At 38.3% G+C, this 24,388-nt stretch overlaps 1 pseudogene; it reads right to left on the reverse strand.

Moving 5' to 3' along the window:
* LOC124081413 (uncharacterized protein CXorf38-like) overlaps positions 1–23,662 on the reverse strand; it is a 32,792-nt pseudogene extending 9,130 nt beyond the window's left edge.
* Positions 23,663–24,388: the final 726 nt, after the last annotated feature.

Consider the following 24,388-nt stretch of genomic DNA (forward strand, 5'->3'; position numbering starts at 1 on the left):
AAGCCCCACAGTGCTTTAATTTTCTTTTCGACTTCCTGTTCTGCAACTTCCTTGACCGTTTTTGCCCAGATGCCAAAGAGCTGGGCATTGGCTGGAGCCATGAGGAGACTGGCAAATGCCTAGACTCTGACTTTCTCCTTCTGTACATGTTCCTGATAGGCATTACTGGGCCTGTCAGCTGGTGGCCAGTTGGAGTTCTTCAGCAGAATTGTATCCCATCTAGGAGTGGAGGGCTTTCTGGGGAAGAGAATGAGCTTGGAGCAGTATTCTTTCAGCCTTTACAGGTTGACCTGAATGCGAAAGGGTGCATTTGTTCCACCTCTGGGGTCCACAAAGATGCTGATGGTCTAGGCCATCTTCTTGTGGATGCCTGCCATCTTCAAATCCTCCCCCTACAAGCTTAGACATCGGTGTGATACCGCACCTCACTATGGGCCCAATGGGTCCAGACTCAGGGCATGATGTGGTGCACTTTTGTTTGCAGCCTTCATTCATAATTATTGTTTGGTTTTTATAACACTTTAGATATTTTACTTCTCCTTCTTGATTGTATAGTTTCTGACAAGTTTGATAAAAGTCTCAAACTGGTTCATATTTAAAGTTTTGTTCCACTTTTCTGGCTTTGAACACTTTTTTCCTATGATTTTCTGCAGTTTGAATATGATTTACCTATGTGAAGAATGTTGTATGCAGTACTTTTCAGATCTTCATGAATTTGTGGTTTGGTGGCTGTCATTAATGTTAGAAAACTCTTCCATCCATATTGCTTTAAAATTTCTGTTCCTTTTCATCATTTTTTAACTTCTAGAATTCCCATTGTGCATATTACACTTTTGTCATTGTCACAAAGATCTTGGAAATTCTTTTTTTTTCCAATTTTTCCCTCTTTGCATTTTAGATTGAAATGTTTTTCTTCACCTTTTTTCAGGGTTTTTGAACCTTTCCTTGACTGTGTCCAATTTACAGATGAACTAATCAAAAAGAAAGTCATTGTTTTCCTGTAGTATTTTGATTTCCAGCAATTTTTTCAGTCTTTATTAGATTATCCACCTTTCTGCTTGCATTACCTCTCTATTTTTGCATCTTGCCCACTATTTTCAAGTAGACATTTGTCATAGTAACCATAGTTATTTTAAATTTCTTGTCTCATAATTCCTACATCTCTATCTTGTTTGATTCTGATTTTCATGCTGGCTTTGGGTCTCTCCAAATTATGATTTTTCTTGCCATTAAGCATTCTTGTCAGTTTTCTTTGAGAGTCATACATAATATATAAGGCTCTGAAATGAGGTACAGGGGTTGCCCCATTGTCCATGATTTCACTTTATATAGTTTTATTTACTGGTGGTCCAGTATGGTCTGAAAATTCTAAGTGGAAAAGTGTAAATAATTTCTAAAATTTGAATTGTTCACTGTTCAGAGTAGTTTGATAAAATCTCATGTCATTCTTCTCTGCTCTAACTAGGATGTAAATTATTCCTATGGTAAGCGTATCTATACCATATATGCTTCATACTCAACACCATAAAGGTTTGATAATCCAGAGTACTCAAAGCCCATGAAGCTCCTTCTCACGTATTTTCAGGTCATTAGTAGCCTAATGCTGCCTCACTATGCCTATATCATTCACTCATAGCATCTTATAACATATACCTGGCATCATCTCACATCATCAAAGAGGAAGAAGAAGAAGAAGAAGAAGAAGAAGAAGAAGAAGAAGAAGAAGAAGAAGAAGAAAAGAAGAATGATGATGATGATGATGATGAGTACAGTACATTAAGATATTTTCAGATAAACTAACTTAATTTTTAAGTATAGTTTTATATTTAAGTATAGTTTTGCAGTATAATTTTAGTTGTTCTATTTTATTATTATTTACTGTTAAGTTTTTACTGTGCTTAATTTATAAACTAAAGTTTACCATAGGTATATATGTAGAACAAAAACATAGTACACATATATAGGATTTGGTGCTTCTTGTGGTTTCTGTCATCCACTATAGATCTTGAGAGTATCTCTGTGGGTAAGGGAGGATGACTATATAAGCTACTGTTGTGAGATTTTATGTTTATCTATCTAGCAGTTAGGTTATACTTGCTGTTTCCATTAACTGTATATGTGAGAGGATAAAATTTCCTCTAGTGTCTTTGTATCTAGTCTATTGTTTTGGGTGTCACTAGAAATCACCTCATAGATGAAATCCAACTCTTGCAGTTCTTCCACATGTAATCCACTATTATTATACAGCAGCCTTATTCATGTTGTATGGAAGAGAAGATGCATCTGGAATCTTTTGAGTCTCAGTATTTTAGTAGCCCTGAGCTTCTGAGCTGTGCCACTCACTGGTGCTTCTTAGCTTTACTGTCTCTCTTAGGTGAGACAGGATGGATATGGAGGGCTAGAGTTAGATAATTTCCCTTTCCCCAAGTTGAATAAAGCTTTGGTGAAGTCGTTCACCTTGTAGGATAGTCATTTTCTGTGTAGAATGTTCTTGGCTTATTTCAAAATGCTACTTTTCCCTTCTCTCTGTCAAAAACATGAGTTTCACTTTTAAGAACTTGGCAGGCCTTCAAGAGGTAAAGTCCGTAAAATCTTAGGGTCCTCCTCACACTGAGCCCGCAGGAGTTAATAATTCTCAAGTCAGTCAACACTCAGCTTAATAAACATTTTTAAGGGGAGAATGTAAGGAAAATCTGTTTACATAGAATATGTTTAAAGTGGAATATGTTTCAAATGAAAAACAAGAATAAGAAATGTAAAAATTTATAAAAAATGACATTTTGACATGAGATTACCTCCAGCCACATAGCTGACTGTGTCCTGTCAACAGGAGTCACCCTATATTCTAGGGACTTATCATATCAAAGGTAAATCTGGAAAACAATAAAAACTATGACCAGGAAAGAGTTTGCTCCTCTGGAAAGCAGCTATCCTCTCAAGGAAATGGCTTATGCAACTAGCAACTTCTTTCAAGACCAGTTTTAAGGGTTTTGCTTTACTGTGCAGTAAACCAAAACTACTTCAATACATTTATTATAGCATAAAATAATTGGTTTCAATATGAAATTTGCATACATGCATTCAACATGCTTGATGTATCTACTCCTCTCCTACTTACCTCCCACTTATCTCTTTCCCCTTCCCTGATAGTCTCCCTACTGCTTTCATATCATCTTCTTTTCTTCCTATAGTCTACATGTAGAGAGAAAACATGCAATATTTGTCTTTCTGAGTCTGGTCTATATTACTTGACCTGATCATCTCGAGTTCCATTCATTTTCCTACAAATGTCATAATTTTATTCTTAATCATGACTGAATAAAACTCCATTGTGTATATATACCACATTTCCTTTATCTAATCATCTGTTTACGAGTTCCTAGGCTGATTCCATAACTTCACTCTTTTTAATTGTGCTGAAATAAATATTGGTATGCATGTACATTTCAAGTATGCTAACTTTAATTCTTTGGATAAATTCTGAGTAGTGGTATACCTGGATAATATGGTAACTCTGTCATTAGTTTTCTGAGGACCCTCCATACTTATTTTCATATAGGTGGTACTAATTTATATTCCCACTAGCAGTGTATAAGAACTCTTTTTCCATACATCCTCATCAACACTTACTGTTTTTTGTGTTCTTGATGATTGCCAATCCTAATTAGAAGTAGATGGAATCTCAATGTAGTTTTGATTTGCATTTTCCTGATGGCTAAAGATGACATTTTTTTCTTTCCGTAATTGTTGGCCATCTCTACTTCTTTCAAGAAGTGTCTGTTCTGTTCATTTGCTAATTTCCTGAATGGGTTATTTGGTTGGTTGTGTGGGGGACAGGGATTGAGATTTTTGAGTTCTTTTTATAATTTACATGTTAATACTATGTTTGAAGAGTAGCTGGCAAAGATTGTCTCCCATTCTATAGACTCTCTCTTCATTCCATTGTTTCCTTTGTTGCACATAAGCTTTTAAATTTTGTGTCATTTTGTTTATCAATTTCTTGGTATTTCTTTCTGAGTTTTAGGAGTCTTATTGAAAAAATCATTGCCTATACCTAAATGTTAGAGTGCTATCCATATGTTTTCTTCCAGTAGTTTGCAAAGTTTCTAGTCTAATTTTTAGGTCTTTGTTCCATTTTGAGTTAACTTTTGTACAGAGCGAGAGATAGGAAACTAGATTTATTCTTTTATGTACTACTTCCTAGTTTCCCCAGTACCTTTTATTATAGGGCCTATCTTTTCTCAAATGTATATTTTTGGCACTTTTTTTAAGAATCAGATAACTGTAATTGGTTTTTTTTTTTTTATATTTTATTCCATTGGTTTATGTGTCTGTTTTTATGCTATACCATGGTTCTCTGGTATAATTTGAAACTGGGTTTTTCTGATGCCTCCAGCTTTAGCTATTCTAGTTTTTTTTTTTTTTTTTTTTAACCAGGGATTGAACTCTGGGGCACTAGACCACTGAGCCACATCTCCAGCCCTATTTTGTATTTTATTTAGAGACAAGGTCTCACTGCGTTCTTTAGTGCCTTACTTTGGCTGAGGCTGGCTTTGAACTCACGATACTCCTACCTCAGCCTCCAGAGCCACAGGGATTACAGGCATGCACCACCATGCCCAGCTCCTATCTAGCTTCTTTGAGTTGTGAAAAGAAGAATTTGTTTGCAGGGTTATTTACCACATATTGATAGGCAGTGCCTCTTCATGTGTTTTGATTTCTAGCATTGATTTTATCCACAGTTTTGGCAGAAATCATAATCTGTTATCATCCCCACGCTGTCAATCATTAGTAGCCAAGCTGTAGAGTTCTGGAAACTGAATGCACTGTCAGTCATGACACATTAAGCCTTTCTTTTTTGATTCTTTATAATCTGAAAATTAAATGAACACAAGAATTGTCTTCTCTGTACCTTTTACTTGAAGACTATGGTCTGAAAACTTGAGTTGCTGTGTGAACTTGGTCTTTTCTTTGCAAGCTGCCTCACATCAGAAGAATAGGATGACTTTGCTTCCCAGACCTGTCTCCTGTAATCCAGCTACCAAGTGGAGTCAACCCATGCCTCCATACATGTGTTGATTACTCTATGAATAAAATCCTACCTTCTAGCTGAGTGCTTACTTCCAGCTACCAATTGGAACATTACAAAGCTGGATTTGTGACTCCAGATTTTCTTCTTCCTAGTCAGAGAATGTCCTTATTCTCCCAGAGCTATAGTCATCCACATTAAAGTTGACCAATAACTCCCTTAATCAACTCGAAGGCACTTCTGGTAGCAAACATAGGAGTGAAGATTGGAAGATTTTTTTGATAAGTGTATTTAACTCTTTGAATCTTTCATGATATGATGTGCTTCATTGTCTTAAGGAATGAAAATTTACCTTTGAAAATTTGCATTTTCAAATACATATTTATAATATACATGTAAATATATTTTGAAAATAAAATTGCATGTGTACTGAACATGTAGATATTTGTCGTGATATTTTTTCCTGAATAGTACAATATAACAATTATTTACATAGCCTTTATATTGTACTAAGTATTATAAGCAATCTACAAATTATTTAAAGCATACTGGATAATATGTTTAGGTTTCATGCAAATTTTCCATAGCAGACTTTAGTAGACTTGGATTTTAGTATATCTCAAATAAATAAACTCATTCAATATTTTATTTTTTCAATCCCCAGCACCACAAAAAAATATTTTTTTCTTTTTGTGTCTATGTCATTACTATTTTCAAGATTCATCCATGTGGTGATGTCAGAATTCTCTTCTTTTCTAAGACTGAATAATATTGAATTATATGGACGTACTTTCTCCTTTGTACATGGCATCTTTGTTAAGTGCCCTCATATGGCAAAACCAACCAGGGAGCTCATTGGAATCTCTTTAATAAGGACACTAATCTCATTCATGAGTGTAGCATGAATATGTCAAGCTCATCTTGGGAAGGCCCCACCTCATAACACAATCACATTTATATACAACTTTATTTCAAAGACCTAGAATATGCATTGGGGGAAAACACAAACATGAAGCCTATGATAATATTAATCTGTTAACTTCATAGGAGAAAAAACACACATCAACTCTTTTCTTCCAGCTTTTTTGAAGAAAAAAACTTTACTTGGTAATTAGAGCCTATCACATATTTATATGTTTGGTTAGTGTGAATAATGCAGTATCTCCAGGTAGATGGAATCTAAACTCAATTCTCTCTGCCAATTTTTTTAATATCCCTTGTGCCAGGTGTGGTGGAATATGCCTGTAATCCCAGCAGCTCAGCAGGCTGAGGCAGGAGGATCCTGAGTCTTAAGCCAGCCTCAGCAACTGTGGGCACTAAGCAACTCAGTGAGACCATCTCTAAATAAAATAGAGCTGGGAATGTGGCTCAGTGGTAGAGTGCACCTGAACTCAATCCCTAGTAGCCCCCTCACAAACACACACACACACACACACACACACACACACACACCAAAAAAAAAATTACCTGTCCCAGAGTAAATATATACTTACTTCACACTACTTGTTTGAGGTCAACAAGAATTTAAGTATATACATTTGCAGATGAGTTTCTTAGCTTTTTGCCATCTGCCCTAACAATTTCAATACCTAAACTCATAACATTTTAAACTCTCTTTCAGTTTCTACTGAAACTGTTGCGTTGTGTAGACTGGCATTCTGTTTTTATACTAATTGCTCCATTTAGTAAATGAGATCTTCAATCCAAACTTATTGGTGTTATTCTTTTTTAAACTTTATATATTGAAATATGTGAAGTTTATATTCTTCATTTATAAAATTATGTTTTCAGCAGAATACAACAGACACTAGTATGGCAGTATGTATAAATGTGGATGTATAACCAGTGTGATCCTGCAATCTGTACATGTGGGAAAAATAAGAATTCATGCCCCACTTGAATCAAATGTATGAAATATGATATGTGAAGATCATTGTAATGTTTTGAGCAACCAGTAAAAAAATAAAATTATGTTTAGAAACTTTGCCTCTTTATGACTCAATGTTCTTTATACATCCAGATTAGATTTTTAATTTCATTTTTAATAAAAAAAAAACTTTCAGCTCTGTTCCCTTCTCTCTACTCCCAAAGGAGTGAATATAAATCAGAGTCACCTTTTATGTCTTTCATTCACTAGAATCTTCCCCCTGGAATCCCCTATGGTGGGTCAGTGAATGACAGTCTTCATGCTGTGATTGAAGGAGGTTCTGTCTCCCTTTTTCCCTGGTGGACCTGCCTGAGCACTAAAGAAATTCCAGCGGCTCTCACAGGTGGACACCATCAAGGACCACACTGAGGACATGGTAGTGTTTGAATGGAGTGTTGGCCTGTTAACTCTGATATCCATTTTAATCCCAGACAACTCTAATTCTATTCCTGCAGAACACCAGGAACATGTCTGTGAGTCTGTCTCTATATAGTTAGACAAAATGTTTCTGTAAGCACTTTTCAAAATATCCTTTCAGTATTGTTTGTATACTTGAACTTCTCAAGTCTGAGACACCACTGTTAGCTACAGAAGGTCCTCATAGGCTGGGCAGGCTGGATTTGAAACAAAGTCTCAAATACCTAGAATGTGCATTGGGGGTAAACACAAACATGTAGCCTATGATAATATTCTTCTTGAGTTGAGGTTTTTGTAATCTGATGCATCATCTGTTGGTTGTTAAAGCCCAAGTTTCCAAGAACTAATTACAGAGAACACAGCTTATCAGACAGAACCCAAATAGATGCTGAGATGTGTAGTTTTAACAAAAAGGTGACATTTATTCTCTCTGAAGTCTATTGGTTCCCCAGGAAGTGTTGCTTGAGTGATTATGGGAAAAATTACTTTTAATAGTAATAATTCTATATTTTATTCACAATATTTTCATATTCAGAAGATTTAATAACAAATTGGCTGCCAGTGTGAAAGTTAAATTAAATACATTCTCAGATTTAAATAAAACATGTAGAAATAAGAACTTATGGCCAGGTAGGCGGAACTGTGACCACCGACAGAAAAGGCCCAGTGGCCCGCGGAGGGATAGAGCTTCCAATCACTCCTGTAAGGTAGGCGGGCCTGCGACCAACCGGCAGAAGAGGAGCAGCGGCCTGCTGAGAGGCAGAGCCACCCCCTCCCCCTGCGCCAGCAAGGTAGACAGAACTGTGACCACCCACAGAGCAGGCCCAGCGGCCTGCTGAGGGGCAGAGCCTCCCCCCACCCCCCGCGCCTGCCAGGTAGGCGGAACTGTGACCACCGACAGAAAAGGCCCAGTGGCCCGCGGAGGGACAGAGCTTCCAATCACTCCTGCAAGGTAGGCAGGCCTGCGACCCACCGGCAGAAGAGGAGCAAGAGGCCTGCTGAGAGGCAGAGCCGCCCCCTCCCCCTGCGCCGGCAAGGTAGACGGAACTGTGACCACCCACAGAGCAGGCCCAGCGGCCTGCTGAGGGGCAGAGCCGCCCCCCACCCCCCGTGCCTGCAAGGTAGGCGGAACTGTGGCCACCGACAGAAAAGGCCGAGTGGCCCGCGGAGGGGCAGAGCTTCCAATCACTCCTGCAAGGTAGGCGGGCCTGTGACCCACCGGCAGAAGAGGAGCAGCGGCCTGCTGAGAGGCAGAGCCGCCCCCTCCCCCCGCGCATGCAAGGTAGACGGAACTGTGACCACCAACAGAACAGGCCAGACCTGCAACCGACAGACAGAACAGGCCCAGTGGCCTGAGGAAGGGTAGAGCCGCCCCCCCCACGCCTGCAAGGTAGGCAGACCTGCGACCCACTGGCAGAACAGCCCCAGAGGCCTGCAGAGGGGCAGTGCCGCTGCCTGCGCCTGCAAAGCAGGCAGAACTGCGACCACCGACAGAACAAGCCTAGCGGCCCGCAGAGGGACAGAGCCGCGGCCCATGCCTGCAAGGTAGACGGACCTGCTACCGACCGGCAGAGCAGGCCCAGCGGCCTGCCGGCGTGGTAGGCACATTGCCCCAATTGGAGGAGGGGCAGAGCCGCCGCCCGCGCCTGCGAGGGAGACTTTGCAACTATACAAGACCAATATAAATATATAGGGGGAAAATTCAATAGCACAACAGTTTCACCAAGTAGAAAGGAATGCGAACAGTATGAAGAGACAAGGAAAGAAAGGACCACAAGCAATGCAGGTCAACTCAACGTTAGAAGAGGTAATAGATGCAGCAGATGGAATGTCAGATAAAGAATTCAGGATATACATGCTTCAGATGATCTGGAGTCTCAAGGAAGACATTAGACAGCAAAATCAGACAATGAAAGATCACTCCAACAATGAATTACATAAACAAATCCAAGAAGCAAAAGATCAACTATACAGGGAGATAGAGGTTATAAAAAACAAACAAACAGAAATCCTAGAAATGTAGGAAGCAATAAACCAAATTAAAAACTCAATTGAGAATACTACCAGCAGAGTAGAACACTTAGAACATCAGACAATGAAGATAAAGTATTTCAACTTGAAAAGAACATAGACAGCTCAGCAAGACTGTTAAGAAACCATGAGCAGAACATCCAAGAAATATGGGATAACATCAAGAGACCAAATTTAAGAGTCATTGGGATACAGGAAGGGACAGAGTTTCAAACCAAAGGAATGAGCAATCTATTCAATGAAATAATACGAGAAAACTTCCCAGACTTGAAGAATGAGACAGAATCCCAAATCCTAGAAGCCTACAGGATGCCGAATGTGCAAAATCATAAGAGACCCACACCTAGACACATTATAATGAAGATGCCCAACATACAGAATAAGGAGAGAATTTTAAAAGCTACAAGAGAAAGGAAGCAGATTACATTTAGGGGTAAGCCAATCAGGATAACAGCTGATCTTTCAACACAGACTCTGAAAGCTAGAAGATCCTGGAATAACATATTTCAAACACTGAAAGAAAATGGGTTCCAACCAAGAATTGTGTTTCCAGCGAAATTAAGCTTCAGGATGGAAGATGAAATTAAAACCTTCCACGATAAACAAAAGTTAAAAGAATTTGCAGCTAGAAAACCATCTCTTCAAAACATCCTTGGCAAAACATTACAGGAAGAGGAAATGGAAAATAACAATGAAGACCAACAGTGGGAGGTAGGACAGTAAAGGGGGGAAAAATAATCAAAGAGGAAAACAAACCATGTTTAGTAACATAAATAAACAAATATGGCTGGAAGAACAACCCATATCTCAATAATAACCCTAAATGTTAATGGCTTAAACTCACCAATCAAGAGACACAGGCTAGTAGAATGGATCACAAAACAAGACCCAACAATATGCTGCCTACAGGAGACGCATTTGATAGGAAAAGACATACATAGGCTGAAGGTGAAAGGTTGGGAAAAATCATATCACTCATATGGACTTTGGACAAGCAGGAGTGTCCATACTCATATCAAATAAAATAGATTTCAAGCCAAAGTTAATCAAAAGGGATAAAGAGGGACACTACATACTGCTTAAGGGAACCATACACCAACAAGACATAACAATCATAAATATTTATGCCCCAAACAATGGTGCAGCTATGTTCATCAAACAAACTCTTCTCAAGTTCAAGAGTCTAATAGACCACCATACAATAATCATGGGAGACTTCAACACACCTCTCTCGCCACTGGACAGATCTTCCAAACAAAAGTTGAATAAGGAAACTATAGAACTCAATAACATAATTAATAACCTAGACTTAATTGACATATATAGAATATACCACCCAACATCAAGCAGTTACACTTTTTTCTCAGCAGCACATGGATCCTTCTCAAAAATAGATCATATATTATGTCACAGGGCAACTCTTTGACAATATAAAGGAGTAGAGATAATACCATGCATCCTATCTGATCATAATGGAATGGAACTGAAAATCAACGATAAAAGAAGGAAGGAAAAAGCATACATCACTTGGAGAATGAACAATAGGTTACTGAATGATCAATGGGTTATAGAAGACATCAAGGAGGAAATTAAAAAATTCTTAGAGATTAATGAAAACACAGACACAACATATCGGAATCTATGGGACACATTGAAAGCAGTTCTAAGAGGAAAATTCATTGCTTGGAGTTCATTCCTTAAAAAAAGAAAAAAAACAACAAATAAATGATCTCATACTTCATCTCAAAATCCTAGAAAAAGAAGAGCAAAACAACAGCAAAAGAAGTAGAAGGCAAGAAATAATTAAAATCAGAGCTGAAATTAATGAAATCGAAACAAAAGAAACAATTGAAAAAATTGACAAAACTAAAAGTTGGTTCTTTGAAAAAATAAACAAAATCGACAGACCCTTAGCCATGCTAGCGAAGAGAAGAAGAGAGAGAACTCAAATTACTAGCATACGGGATGAAAAAGGCAATATCACAACAGACACTTCAGATATACAGAAGATAATCAAAAATTATTTTGAATCCTTATACTCCAATAAATTAGAAGATAGTGAAGGCATAGATAAATTTCTTAAGTCATATGATCTGCCCAGATTGAGTCAGGAGGATATAGACAACCTAAACAGACCAATATCAATTGAGGAAATAGAAGAAACCATCAAAAGACTACCATCTAAGAAAAGCCCAGGACTGGATGGGTATACAGCAGAGTTTTACAAAACCTTTAAAGAGGAACTAATACCAATACTTTTCAAGCTACTTCAGGAAATTGAAAAAGAGGGAGAACTTCCAAATTCATTCTACGAGGCCAACATCACCCTGATACCTAAACCAGACAAAGACACTTCAAAGAAAGAAAACTACAGACCAATATCTCTAATGAAACTAGATGCAAAAATCCTCAATAAAATTCTGGCAAATCGGATACAAAAACATATCAAAAAAAATTGTGCACCATGATCAAGTAGGATTCATCCCTGGGATGGAAGTCTGGTTCAATATATGGAAATCAATAAATGTTATTCACCACATCAATAGACTTAAAAATAAGAACCATATGATCATCTCGATAGATGCGGAGAAAGCATTCGACAAAGTACAGCATCCCTTTATGTTCAAAACTCTAGAAAAACTAGGGATAACAGGAACATACCTCAATAGTGTAAAAGCAATCTATGCTAAGCCTCAGGCTAGCATCATTCTGAATGGAGAAAAATTGAAGGCATTCCCTCTAAAATCTGGAACAAGACAGGGATGCCCTCTCTCACCACTTCTGTTCAACATAGTTCTCGAAACGCTGGCCAGAGCAATTAGACAGACGAAAGAAATTAAAGGCATAAAAATAGGAAAAGAAGAACTTAAATTACCATTATTTGCAGATGACATGATTCTATACCTAGCAGACCCAAAAGGGTCTACAAAGAAACTATTAGAGCTAATAAATGAATTCAGCAGAGTGGCAGGATATAAAATCAACATGCATAAATCAAAGGCATTCCTGTATATCAGCGACAAATCCTCTGAAATGGAAATGAGGACAACCACTCCATTCACAATATCTTCAAAAAAAATAAAATACTTGGGAATCAACCTAACAAAAGAGGTGAAAGACTTATACAATGAAAACTACAGAACCCTAAAGAGAGAAATAGAAGAAGATCTTAGAAGATGGAAAAATATACCCTGTTCATGGATAGGCAGAACTAACATCACAAAAATGGCGATATTACCAAAAGTTCTCTATAGGTTTAATGCAATGCCAATCAAAATCCCAACGGCATTTCATGTAGAAATAGAGAAAGCAATCATGAAATTCATATGGAAAAATAAACGACCCAGAATAGCAAAAACAATGCTAAGCAGGAAGTGTGAATCAGGCGGTATAGCGATACCAGACTTCAAACTATACTACAGAGCAATAGTAACAAAAACAGCATGGTACTGGTACCAAACAGGCGGGTGGACCAATGGTACAGAATAGAGGACACAGAAACCAATCCACAAAACTACAACTATCTTATATTTGATAAAGGGGCTAAAAGCATGCAATGGAGGAAGGATAGCATCTTCAACAAATGGTGTTGGGAAAACTGGAAATTCATACGCAACAAAATGAAACTGAATCACCTCCTCTCTCCATTCACAAAAGTTAACTCAAAGTGGATCAAGGAGCTAGATATCAAATCAGAGACTCTGCGTCTGATAGAAGAAGAAGTTGGCTCCGATCTACATATTGTGGGGTCGGGCTCCAAATTCCTTAATAGGACACCCATAGCACAAGAGTTAATAACAAGAATCAACACATGGGACTTACCTAAACTGAAAAGTTTTTTCTCAGCAAGAGAAACAATAAAAGAGGTAAATAGGGAGCCTACATCATGGGAACAAATTTTTACTCCTCACACTTCAGATAGAGCCCTAATATCCAGAGTATACAAAGAACTCAAAAAATTAGACAATAAGATAACAAATAACCCAATCAACAAATGGGCCAAGGACCTGAACAGACACTTCTCAGAGGAGGACATACAATCAATCAACAAGTACATGAAAAAATGCTCACCATCTCTAGCAGTCAGAGAAATGCAAATCAAAACCACCCTAAGATACCATCTCACTCCAGTTAGATTGGCAGCCATTATGAAGTCAAACAACAACAAGTGCTGGCGAGGATGTGGGGAAAAGGGTACACTTGTACATTGCTGGTGGGACTGCAAATTGGTGCAGCCAATTTGGAAAGCAGTATGGAGATTTCTTGGAAAGCTGGAATGGAGCCACCATTTGACCCAGCTACTCCCCTTCTCGGTCTATTCCCTAAAGACCTAAAAAGAGCATGCTACAGGGACACTGCTACATCGATGTTCATAGCAGCACAATTCACAATAGCAAGACTGTGGAACCAACCTAGATGCCCTTCAATAGATGAATGGATTAAAAAAAATGTGGCATTTATACACAATGGAGTATTACTCTGCATTAAAAAATGACAAAATCATAGAATTTACAGGGAAATGGATGGCATTAGAGCAGATTATGCTAAGTGAAGCTAGCCAGTCCCTAAAAAACAAATGCCAAATGTCTTCTTTGATATAAGGAGAGTAACTAAGAACAGAGTAGGGTCGAAGAGCATGAGAAGAAGATTAACATTAAACAGGGATGAGAGGTGGGAGGGAAAGGGAGAGAGAAGGGAAATTGCATGGAAATGGAAGGAGACCCTCAGAGTTATACAAAAGTACATACAAGAGGAATTGAGGGGAAAGGGAAAAATAATACAAGGGGGACAAATGAATGTCAGTAGAGGGGGCAGAGAGAGAAAAGGGGAGGGGAGGGGAGGGGAGGGGGGATAGTAGAGGATAGGAAAGGCAGCAGAACACAACAGACACTAGTATGGCAATATGTAAATCAATGGATGTGTAACTGATGTGATTCTGCAATCTGTATATGGGGTAAAAATGGGAGCTCATAACCCACTTGAATCAAAGTGTGAAATATGATATATCAAGAACTATGTAATGTTTTGAACAGCCAACAATAAAAAAATTAAAAAAAAAAGATATAAGAACTTATAGGAAGAAAATAGCTAATGAAGAAGGGAGACGAGTGAAGTTGTGTTTAACCTGTGAAGAACCTTGAGACAGGCCTTCACAGCAGCTGGCCAACATGATCCTTCTTCCTCTCAGAGGCAGGTCCTCAAGCTTCCCAGTGCCCTGGGCTTGCCCAGCTGTGTGAAGAGGACTGAAGGCATTGGTCAAGAAATGCCAAGTTTTCCGTTTCTTTAAGGAGGACTGTATCTACAGTTCTCCTTATTAGTGACAGTTGGTTCTGCATATCAGCTGTTGGTTTCTTCTCTTATTGGAGGCTCATGCCAATTTCAAGATCTTTCCCCTATTTGGTGTATACTTGGCTCTATGCATGCACACACACAAACACACAAATGCTTGGTTTATAGTTTGTGTTTTTTTTTTTTTTTAATGTTGGACCTTTAACATAAATCCTTAATTTATGTTTGCTTTAAGATTAGAAATTAAAGATTCAGATCCCAGGACATGCAGGAGGCACCAGAAAAGCATCTGATGAATGAATGAAGATCATTCTAACTCCTGTAGCATTTTTCTAATTAACAAATGCACCCTCCCAGCAAGCTTCTTGTCAGTGTTTTCCTCATCACTGCTGATTGCTGGATGGTGAGCTTTCCCGATTCCCTGAAGCCCTAAGAAGGAGTGAAGATAGATGAAAAGTCAGTCAGAATTTACATGTTTCAGCTAAAATTCTAGTACTACTAGTGTGAACACTGGTCTTAGAAAACTATGAAAATTATCTTTTCCTGTTTTATCACTATTGTTATTATTTTAATTGCAAAAGTTCCTCAGGCAAGTGTTGTGTCACTTCCTGCACTTCTTTTTTTTATTGGTTGTTCAAAACATTACAAAGCTCTTGACATATCATATTTCATACATTAGATTCAGGTTGGTTATGAACTCCCAATTTTACCTCAAATACATATTGCAGAATCACATCGGTTACACATACACATTTTTACATAATGCCCTATTAGTAACTGTTGTATTCTGCTACCTTTCCTATCCTCAACTATCCCCCGCCCCTCCCCTCCCATCTTCTCTCTCTACCCCATCTACTGTAATTCATTTCTCTCCTTGTTTATTTTCCTATTCCCCTCACAACCTCTTATATGTAATTTTGTATAACAATGAGGGTCTCCCTCCATTACCATGCAATTTCCCTTTTCTCTCCCTTTCCATCCCACCTCATGTCTCTGTTTAATGTTAATCTTTTCTTCCTGTACTTCCTCCCTGCTCTGTTCTTAGTTGCTCTCATTATATCAAAGAAGACATTTGGTATTTGTTTTTTTGGGATTGGCTAGCTTCACTAAGCATAATCTGCTCTAGTGCCATCCATTTCCCTGCAAATTTCATGATTTTGTCATTTTTTAGTGCTGCATAATACTCCATGGTATATAAATGCCACATTTTTTTTATCCATTCATCTATTGAGGGCATCTGGGTTGGTTCCACAGTCTAGCAATTGTGAATTGTGCTGCTATGAACATCAATTTGGCAGTATCCCTGTAGTACGCACTTTTAAGGTCTTCAGGGAATAGTCCGAGAAGGGCAATAGCTGGGTCAAACGGTGGTTCCATTCCCAGCTTTCCCAGGAATCTCCATACTGCTTTCCAAATTGGCCACACCAGTTTGCAGTCCCACCAGCAATGTACAAGAGTACCCTTTTCACCACATCCTCGCCAGCACTTGTTGTTGTTTGACTTCATAATGGCTGCCAATCTTACTGGAGTGAGATGGTATCTTAGGGTGGTTTTGATTTGCATTTCTCTGACTGCTAGAGATGGTGAGCATTTTTTCATGTACTTGTTGATTGATTGTATGTCCTCCTCTGAGAAGTGTCTGTTCAGGTCCTTGGCCCATTTGTTGATTGGGTTATTTTTTATCTTATTGTCTAATTTTTTGAGTTCTTTGTATACTCTGGATATTAGGGCTCTATCTGAAGTGTGAGGAGTAAAAATTTGTTCCCATGATGTAGGCTCCCTATTTACCTCTTTTATTGTTTCTCTTGCTGAGAAAAAACTTTTCAGTTTAGGTAAGTCCCATGTGTTGATTCTTGTTATTAACTCTTGTGCTATGGGTGTCCTATTAAGGAATTTGGAGCCCGACCCCACAATATGTAGATCGGAGCCAACTTCTTCTTCTATCAGACGCAGAGTCTCTGATTTGATATCTAGCTCCTTGATCCACTTTGAGTTAACTTTTGTGAATGGAGAGAGGAGGTGATTCAGTTTCATTTTGTTGCGTATGAATTTCCAGTTTTCCCAACACCATTTGTTGAAGATGCTATCCTTCCTCCATTGCATGCTTTTAGCTCCTTTATCAAATATAAGATAGTTGTAGCTTTGTGGATTAGTCTCTGTGTCCTCTATTCTGTACCATTGGTCCACCCGCCTGTTTTGGTACCAGTACCATGCTGTTTTTGTTAATATTGTTCTGTAATATAGTTTGAAATCTGGTATCACTATACCACCTGATTCACACTTCCTGCTTAGAATTGCTTTTGCTATTCTGGGTCTTTTATTTTTCCATATGAATTTCATGATTGCTTTATCTATTTCTACAAGAAATGCCGTTGGGATTTTGATTGGCATTGCATTAAACCTATAAAGAACTTTTGGTAATATCACCATTTTGATGATGTTAGTTCTGCCTATCCATGAACAGGGTATATTTTTCCATCTTCTAAGATCTTCTTCTACTTCTCTTTTTAGGGTTCTGTAGTTTTCATTGTATAAATCTTTCACCTCTTTTGTTAGGTTGATTCCCAAGTATTTTATTTATTTTTTTTTTGAGGATATTGTGAATGGAGTGTTTTTCCTCATTTCCGTTTCAGAAGTTTTTTCGCTGATATACAGAAATGCCTTTGATTTATGCGTGTTGATTTTATATCCTGCCACTTTGCTGAATTCATTTATTAGTTTTTTTGTAGACCCTTTTGGGTCTTCTAGGTATAGAATCATGTCAACTGCAAATAGTGATAATTTAAGTTCTTCTTTTCCTATTTTTATGCCTTTAATTTCTTTCGTCTGTCTAATTGCTCTGGCCAGTGTTTCGAGAATTATATTGAATAGAAGTGGTGATAGAGGGCATCCCTGTCTTGTTCCAGATTTTAGAAGGAATGCCTTCAATTTTTCTCCATTCAGAATGATGCTAGCCTGAGGCTTAGCATAGATAGCTTTTACTATGTCGAGGTAAGTTCCTGTTATCCCTAGTTTTTCTAATGTTTTGAACATAAAGGGATGCTGTACTTTGTCGAATGCTTTTTCTGCGTCTATCAAGATGATCATATGGTTCTTATCTTTAAGTCTATTGATGTGGTGAATAACATTTATTGATTTCCATATATTGAACCAGCCTTCCATCCCAGGGATGAATCCTACTTGATCATGGTGCACAATTTTTTTGATGTGCCTTTGTATCCGATTCGCCAGAATTTTATTGAGGATTTTTGCATCTAGGTTCATCGGAGATATTGGTCTGTAGTTTTCTTTCTTTGAGGTGTCTTTGTCTGGTTTCGGGATCAGGGTGATGTTGGCCTCATAGAATGAATTTGGCAGAGCTCCCTCTTTTTCTATTTCCTGAAATAACTTGAAAAGTATTGGTATTAATTCTTCTTTAAAGGTTTTGTAAAACTCCGCTGTATACCCATCTGGTCCTGGGCTTTTCTTGGTTGGTAGTCTTTTGATTTCTTCTTCTATTTCATCCATTGTTATAGGTCTGTTTAAGTTGTGAGTATCCTCCTGACTCAGTCTGGGCAAATCATATGACTTAAGAAATTTATCGATGTCTTCACTATCTTCTATTTTATTGGAATATAGGTTTTCAAAATAATTTCAGATTGTCTTCTGTATTTCTGTAGCATCTGTTGTGATATTGCCTTTTTCATCCCGTATGTTAGTAATTTGAATTCTCTCTCTTCTTCTCTTCGTTAGCATGGCTAAGGGTCTGTCGATCTTATTTATTTTTTCGAAGAACCAACTTTTAGTTTTGTTAATTTTTTCAATAGTTTCTTTTGTTTCAATTTCATTGATTTCCGCTCTGATTTTAATTATTTCTTGCCTTCTGCTACATTTGCTGTTGTTTTGCTCTTCCTTTTCTAGGGCTTTGAGATGAAGTGTGAGCTCATTTATTTGTTGGTTTTTCCTTTTTTTGAGGAATCCAGGTGATGAATTTCCCTCTTAAAACTGCTTTCATTGTGTCCCATAGATTCCGATATGTTGTGTCTGTATTTTCATTTATCTCTAAGAATTTTTTGATTTCCTCCTTTATGTCTTCTGTAACCCATTGATCATTCAGTAACATATTTTTCATTTTCCATGTGATGTAGGATTTTTCCTTCCTTCTTTTATCATTGATTTCCAGTTTCATTCCATTATGATCAGATAAAATGCATGGTATTATCTCCACCCCTTTATATTTACTGAGGGTTGCCCTATGGCATAATATATGGTCTATTTTTGAGAAGGATCCATGTACTGCTGAGAAAAAAGTATATCCACTTGATGATGTTTGATATATTCTATATATGTCAGTTAAGTCTAGGTTATTGATTGTGATATTGAGTTCTATAGTTTCTTTATTCAACTTTTGTTTGGAGGATCTGTCCAATGGTGAGAGAGGTGTGTTGAAGTCACCCATAATTATTGTGTTGTGGTCTATTTGATTCTTGAACTTGAGGAGAATTTGTTTTATGAACGTCGCAGCACCATTATTTGGTGCATAAGTATTGATAATTGTTATGTCTTGTTGGTGAATGGTTCCTTTTAACAGTATATAATGTCCTTCCTTATCCCTTTTGATTAACTTAGTCTTGAAGTCGGTTTTATTTGATATGAGGATGGCCACCCCTGCTTGCTTACGAGGACCGTGTGCGTGGTATATTTTTTCCCAACCTTTCACCTTCAGCCTGTGTATGTCTTTTCCAATCAGATGTGTCTCCTGGAGGCAGCATATTGTTGGATTTGTTTTTTTAATCCATGTTACCAGCCTAGGTCGCTTTATTGGAGAGTTTAAGCCATTAACGTTTAGAGTTACTATTGATATATGGTTTGTACTTCCAGCCATGTTTGATTATTTATCTTCTTCTTTTTTGTAATTTAGTTTGTTTCTCCATGATTAGCTTTCCCCCCACCCTCTGTCTTTACAGAGGCACTTCCCATTGATGGTTTTAGTTATTGTTTTTCATTTCTTCCTCATGTAGTGTTTTGCTCAAGATGCTTTGCAATGCTGGTTTTCTGGCTGCAAATTCTTTTAGCTTTTGTTTATCATGAAAGATTTTTATTTCGTTGTCATACCTGAAGCTTAATTTTGCTGGATACAGAATTCTTGGTTGGCATCCATTGTCTTTCAGTGTTTGAAATACCTTGTTCCAGGATCTTCTCGCTTTCAGCGTCTGTGATGAAAAATCCGTTGTTAAACTTATTGGTTTAGTCCTGAATGTAATCTGCCTCCTTTCTCTTGTAGCTTTTAATATTTTCTCTTTGTTCTGTATATTGGATATCTTCAGAACAATGTGTCTTGGCGTTTGGTCTACTGTGATTTTGTGTGCTCAGTGTCCTGTATGCATCTACAATTTGTATATCCTTTTCCTTTTTTATTTCTGGAAAGTTTTCTGTAATTATTTCATTCAGCAGGTTACTCATTCCCTTGGTTTGAATCTCTGTACCTTCCTCTATCCCGATGACTCATAAGTTTGGTTTTTTTTATATTATCACATAACTCTTGGATGTTTTTCTCGTGATTTTTTACCAGCCTTTCTGAGTTGGCTAGACTCTTTTCAAGATGATATATTTTGTCTTCATTATCTGACGTTCTGTCTTCTACTTGTTCCACTCTGTTAGTGATACTCTCAATTGAGTTTTTAATTTGGTTTATCGTTTCCTTCATTTCTAGAATTTTTGTTTGATTTTTTTTATGATCTCTGTCTCTTGATAAAGATGCTTAACTCCTTCTTTTATCTGTTTATGTAATTCATTTTCAATGTGTTCTTTCACTGTTTGGATTTGCTGTCTTGTATCCTCTTTAAGGTTCCATTCCATCTGTCTAAGGTATTCCTTGAGTTCTTTATATGACCATTTTTCTAATGACTCTAGATCCTCCTGAATATTTAGGCTGTCCTTCATTGTTTGTACTCCTTTTCTTCCTTGGTTTTTTATGCTGCTCATGTTACTTCTTTTTCTGTTTGACTGCTGAGTTACTGTTTACTCTTATAAATTTATTTGATGCTTGGGAGGAAATATATTAGAAGGGAAGGGAAGAAGTCACTAAAGAGAATGAGAGTAGGCAGGTAGAATTCAAGGAAGGGGGAATAAGAAAATTGAAAAGAAATGGAAAGACAAAAGAAAAAAAATAGAAAAGAAAGAAAGAAAGAAAAAAAATTAAAAATAATAATGATAATAAAAAAATGAAAATTAAAATTTAAAGAAATAATACTAATAATAATAAAATAAAATAATTTTAAAACATTAAAAACATTAAAAAAGTTAAAGAACAACAACACCAACAAAAAAAATGAAAATGGAAGAAAAAGAAAATAATAATAGTAATAAATGCAGTCATAGATTTCGATTAACTTCTCTTCCAGTAGGTGGAGCTGTGCCCACTGGGCCAAGCTTCTCCTCTCAATAGGTGGGAACCATTCACTGTGCAGCAGCTCTTCGTCCCAGACTGAGCGGGTCTCCAATCCTGAGTGCCTAGGGCCTTCTCTTGTGTTTCCTCAAGCCAGGCCCCACTCACCTGTGACACTTACCACAATACTGGTTACACGCCAGGTCTGCTGCTCCTGGGAGCCCTGTTTTCATGAACGCCTGGGCACACTCTCCCTGTTTGCCTCCCTCAGACCCTAAGGTTGTAGAGCTTGGGGCTGAGAACCCCCAGTGAATTTGCTTGCCCTCCGGTAGCCACGTCCCCAGTAGCTGGTGCAAGAGACCTCAGTTGTTAGCACTGGTGGGAGCGGTAGCCGGGAGTTCTGCGCCGCTAGTCCCGCGCCACTCCTGATTCCCTCGGTCTGGCTATCGAGCTCACAGGAGAGCTAGGAGGGGCCCTTACGGGAGAGCTGGGAGGGGCTCTTAAGGTTTCCCCGCTGTGTGGAGAGAGATGGCTAGGGGATTACACACCTGTCGCGTTGGTTTCAATGAAGTTATCTCCTCCGCCCGTTTCGTCAGTTCTCTGCCAAGGTGGTATCCCGTGCAAATGGTGACTGTTCTTTCCCTTTGCCGGGTGACCAATGCAACGGGTGAGTCCTGACTGACTTTCCCAAGCCCTGTTTCAATCCTGTGGCCACTGCCTATGTAGGCTCGGTTGGCTTTTACCTCTGTATGTTCAGACGGGCCGACCAGTTATTTCAGCAGGATTGTTAGTGCTGAGTCACGAGAAGCAGGCCAACTTGAATGCTTGGTGTGTGTGTGTTCTGAGGGCCCCAGACTGTTCTCCCCAGATCCACGTCAGCTCAGCATTGCCTAGTGATCCTGAGCAATCAGCATTTAGACAATTTACGACTCCCTATGCCCGCGCAGCTGGAGAGGTCAGAGACTTGATCTCTCCGCGCCCGCCGCCTTGTTGGATCCTCTCCGCTTCCTGCACTTCTCTGGATTGCCACCAGGGGCTCTAGCGGCACCCGAGGAGGGCTGGCCCAGAGCCGACTGGAACGCGGGGATCCACTGGTGTCAGGGGCAAGGAGCGCTGGGTGGCTGGGTGAGTGGGTTCAGCTGTAGGTTGTACCTACACTCCGGGTCCAAGAGGAGAAGAGAGGAGGGTGCGCACCAGACCTCTGCACCCAGCAAAATGTGGATGTGGGTGGGAGCGCCCCTGAGAATGTGGACATGGAGCCTATGGTGGGAGTCTTCCTCTGGATACTCGCTCTTTTGTCTCTGCAGACCAGCAGCGCTCAGTACAGGGTCTTTTAAAACTTATATTGAAAACTTAGAAATTGTGTTGTTATTGTTAATATTTACAAATATAATCACTGGCCTGTTTCTGAAAATGAGGCATTAAAAATACCTCTAAGCACTACTGCTAAGACAGAATAGTTTTTAAACTTTTTTTATTTATTTTCATTAGATATATATGACAGCAGAAGGCATTTTGATTCACTGTATGCAATTGCAGTTTTACAATAGTTTTTCCTCTTGTCATATCTAACATGTATAAATCATGCTTTTCACTTAAGCGGCTGGTTTGTGGATTCTTTGAGAAAGTTAAAGTTCTAATAAAACTGAAAATTAGCATAAGAATACTGAGAGATAAGGTGAGTGGACTTCTTGAAGTACTGAGAAGAGCATGACACTGTGGTCACTTAATGCCATTTTATTATTAATGTGCTTCATAAGAAGTATATGAGAAAAAGAAACAACAGACCCAACTCTCTCCTTCATAGCCTAGATGCATGAAGTTGGTGCTCTGCACAAAGGGGCGGACCAGAAAACAGAGAATTCAGTTACTGAACTGGATCTTTCTGGCATATTCAGAGAAGTATCCACCCCTTCCCAGGAAATGGCTTTTGCTTAAAGAAAAAGCAACCTGCCATTCAGATTCATTTATTTTCATGGTATTTACTAGTGCATTATAATTATATATGATACTGGTATTAATTGTGGCATATTCATACATACATTCATCATATAATTTGATCAACCTCATTCCCTAGTACCTGCTCTTTCCCTCCTGTTCTTCCTCCCCCTGGCTCCCTTCCTCTCCCTTACTGCTCTCCCTTCTATTATTTTAAAATCAGTGCAGTATAATTATATGTAAAAATTTGCCTTGTATTTTCATATATGGACATATCATGATTTCGTTTAAAAGTTCATATGGTTGAGTTTTGTGATTTGTTCTGGTTACAAATTTTGTGGGTTCAGTTCAGCCACATAAATTTCTCAGTTCTGGGTTAAGCTATGAGATACTAGATAAACTGATTCAGCAGACTTTAAGATATTTCAATCTGACACTTATTAACAAAATTTTTAAAATTTTCATTCAGATCAAAATCTCCATCATAGGGCTTTCCTTGAGGTTTTTCTTCAGAAAATCCCCTCTGTCTCTCTTCCTTTCCCATGTAAACACTAAGACAAACTAGTAAGCCTTTCAATAAAGTGTTGAAAGGCAAGTTAGAAAACTTACCTTGCTGCTGATTATCCAGATTTATATTTGGGGGACAGGAGTCCAGCCCAAACATCATCAGGAAAGTTAATCTGAAGGAATAGTATTACAAACTTATCCTTTCCACCCACATTTATTCATGCCCCATAGATTGATAATTTAGTATTCACTCATTTAAGGAAGTAATGTGTGTGCAGTCACTGAAATGCTAATTGGGGATTCCAATATAATATTAACTTAGCATTAAGTGACCACCTCCAGGAATAAATTAAAATAGTTCATTTACATAAAACCTAATTCTCAGGTACTGAAAGAAAGCACTTGTCATTTTGCTAAGAAATTAAAAATTTGCTTGTAGAAAAGTATTTATACTACAGTTAAAATGTAAGTCACTGGAGAAAATTTGGCTTCAGAAACCTTTACCATGAGAGGAGCAGACCGCTTTGATATTGACGTTGTTAGCAGTTTTACTCTTTGTTTTTCATTTGTATTGCACTCCCTGAAACCCAAGAGGGTGCCCCTTCTGACACTGAGCATTCTTGCTAAGGGTTCACATGTGCAGGTGCTCTGTGGGGAGAGGCAGTACACTTGCCTGCAGTGAATGTGTTTCTAAGCTCAGCTCCCTGTGGCTGTCTGGCTGACTCTAAATATCAACACTAGCTTTCATATATTGCCTTCTTTTTATTTAGATATATTTAAATTTTCAAACTAAATGTTAAAAAATAAATTTACATTGCCACAACCATTTTAGATAATAAGGTCAATCCCCACAGAGAAGAGATGGCTATTGATAGTTCTTTAA

This window comes from Marmota monax, unplaced genomic scaffold, assembly GCF_021218885.2.
Source record: "Marmota monax isolate L192 unplaced genomic scaffold, Marmota_monax_Labrador192_F-V1.1 WCK01_AAM20220418_F8-fsc00615, whole genome shotgun sequence".
Classification (NCBI taxonomy): domain Eukaryota; kingdom Metazoa; phylum Chordata; class Mammalia; order Rodentia; family Sciuridae; genus Marmota; species Marmota monax.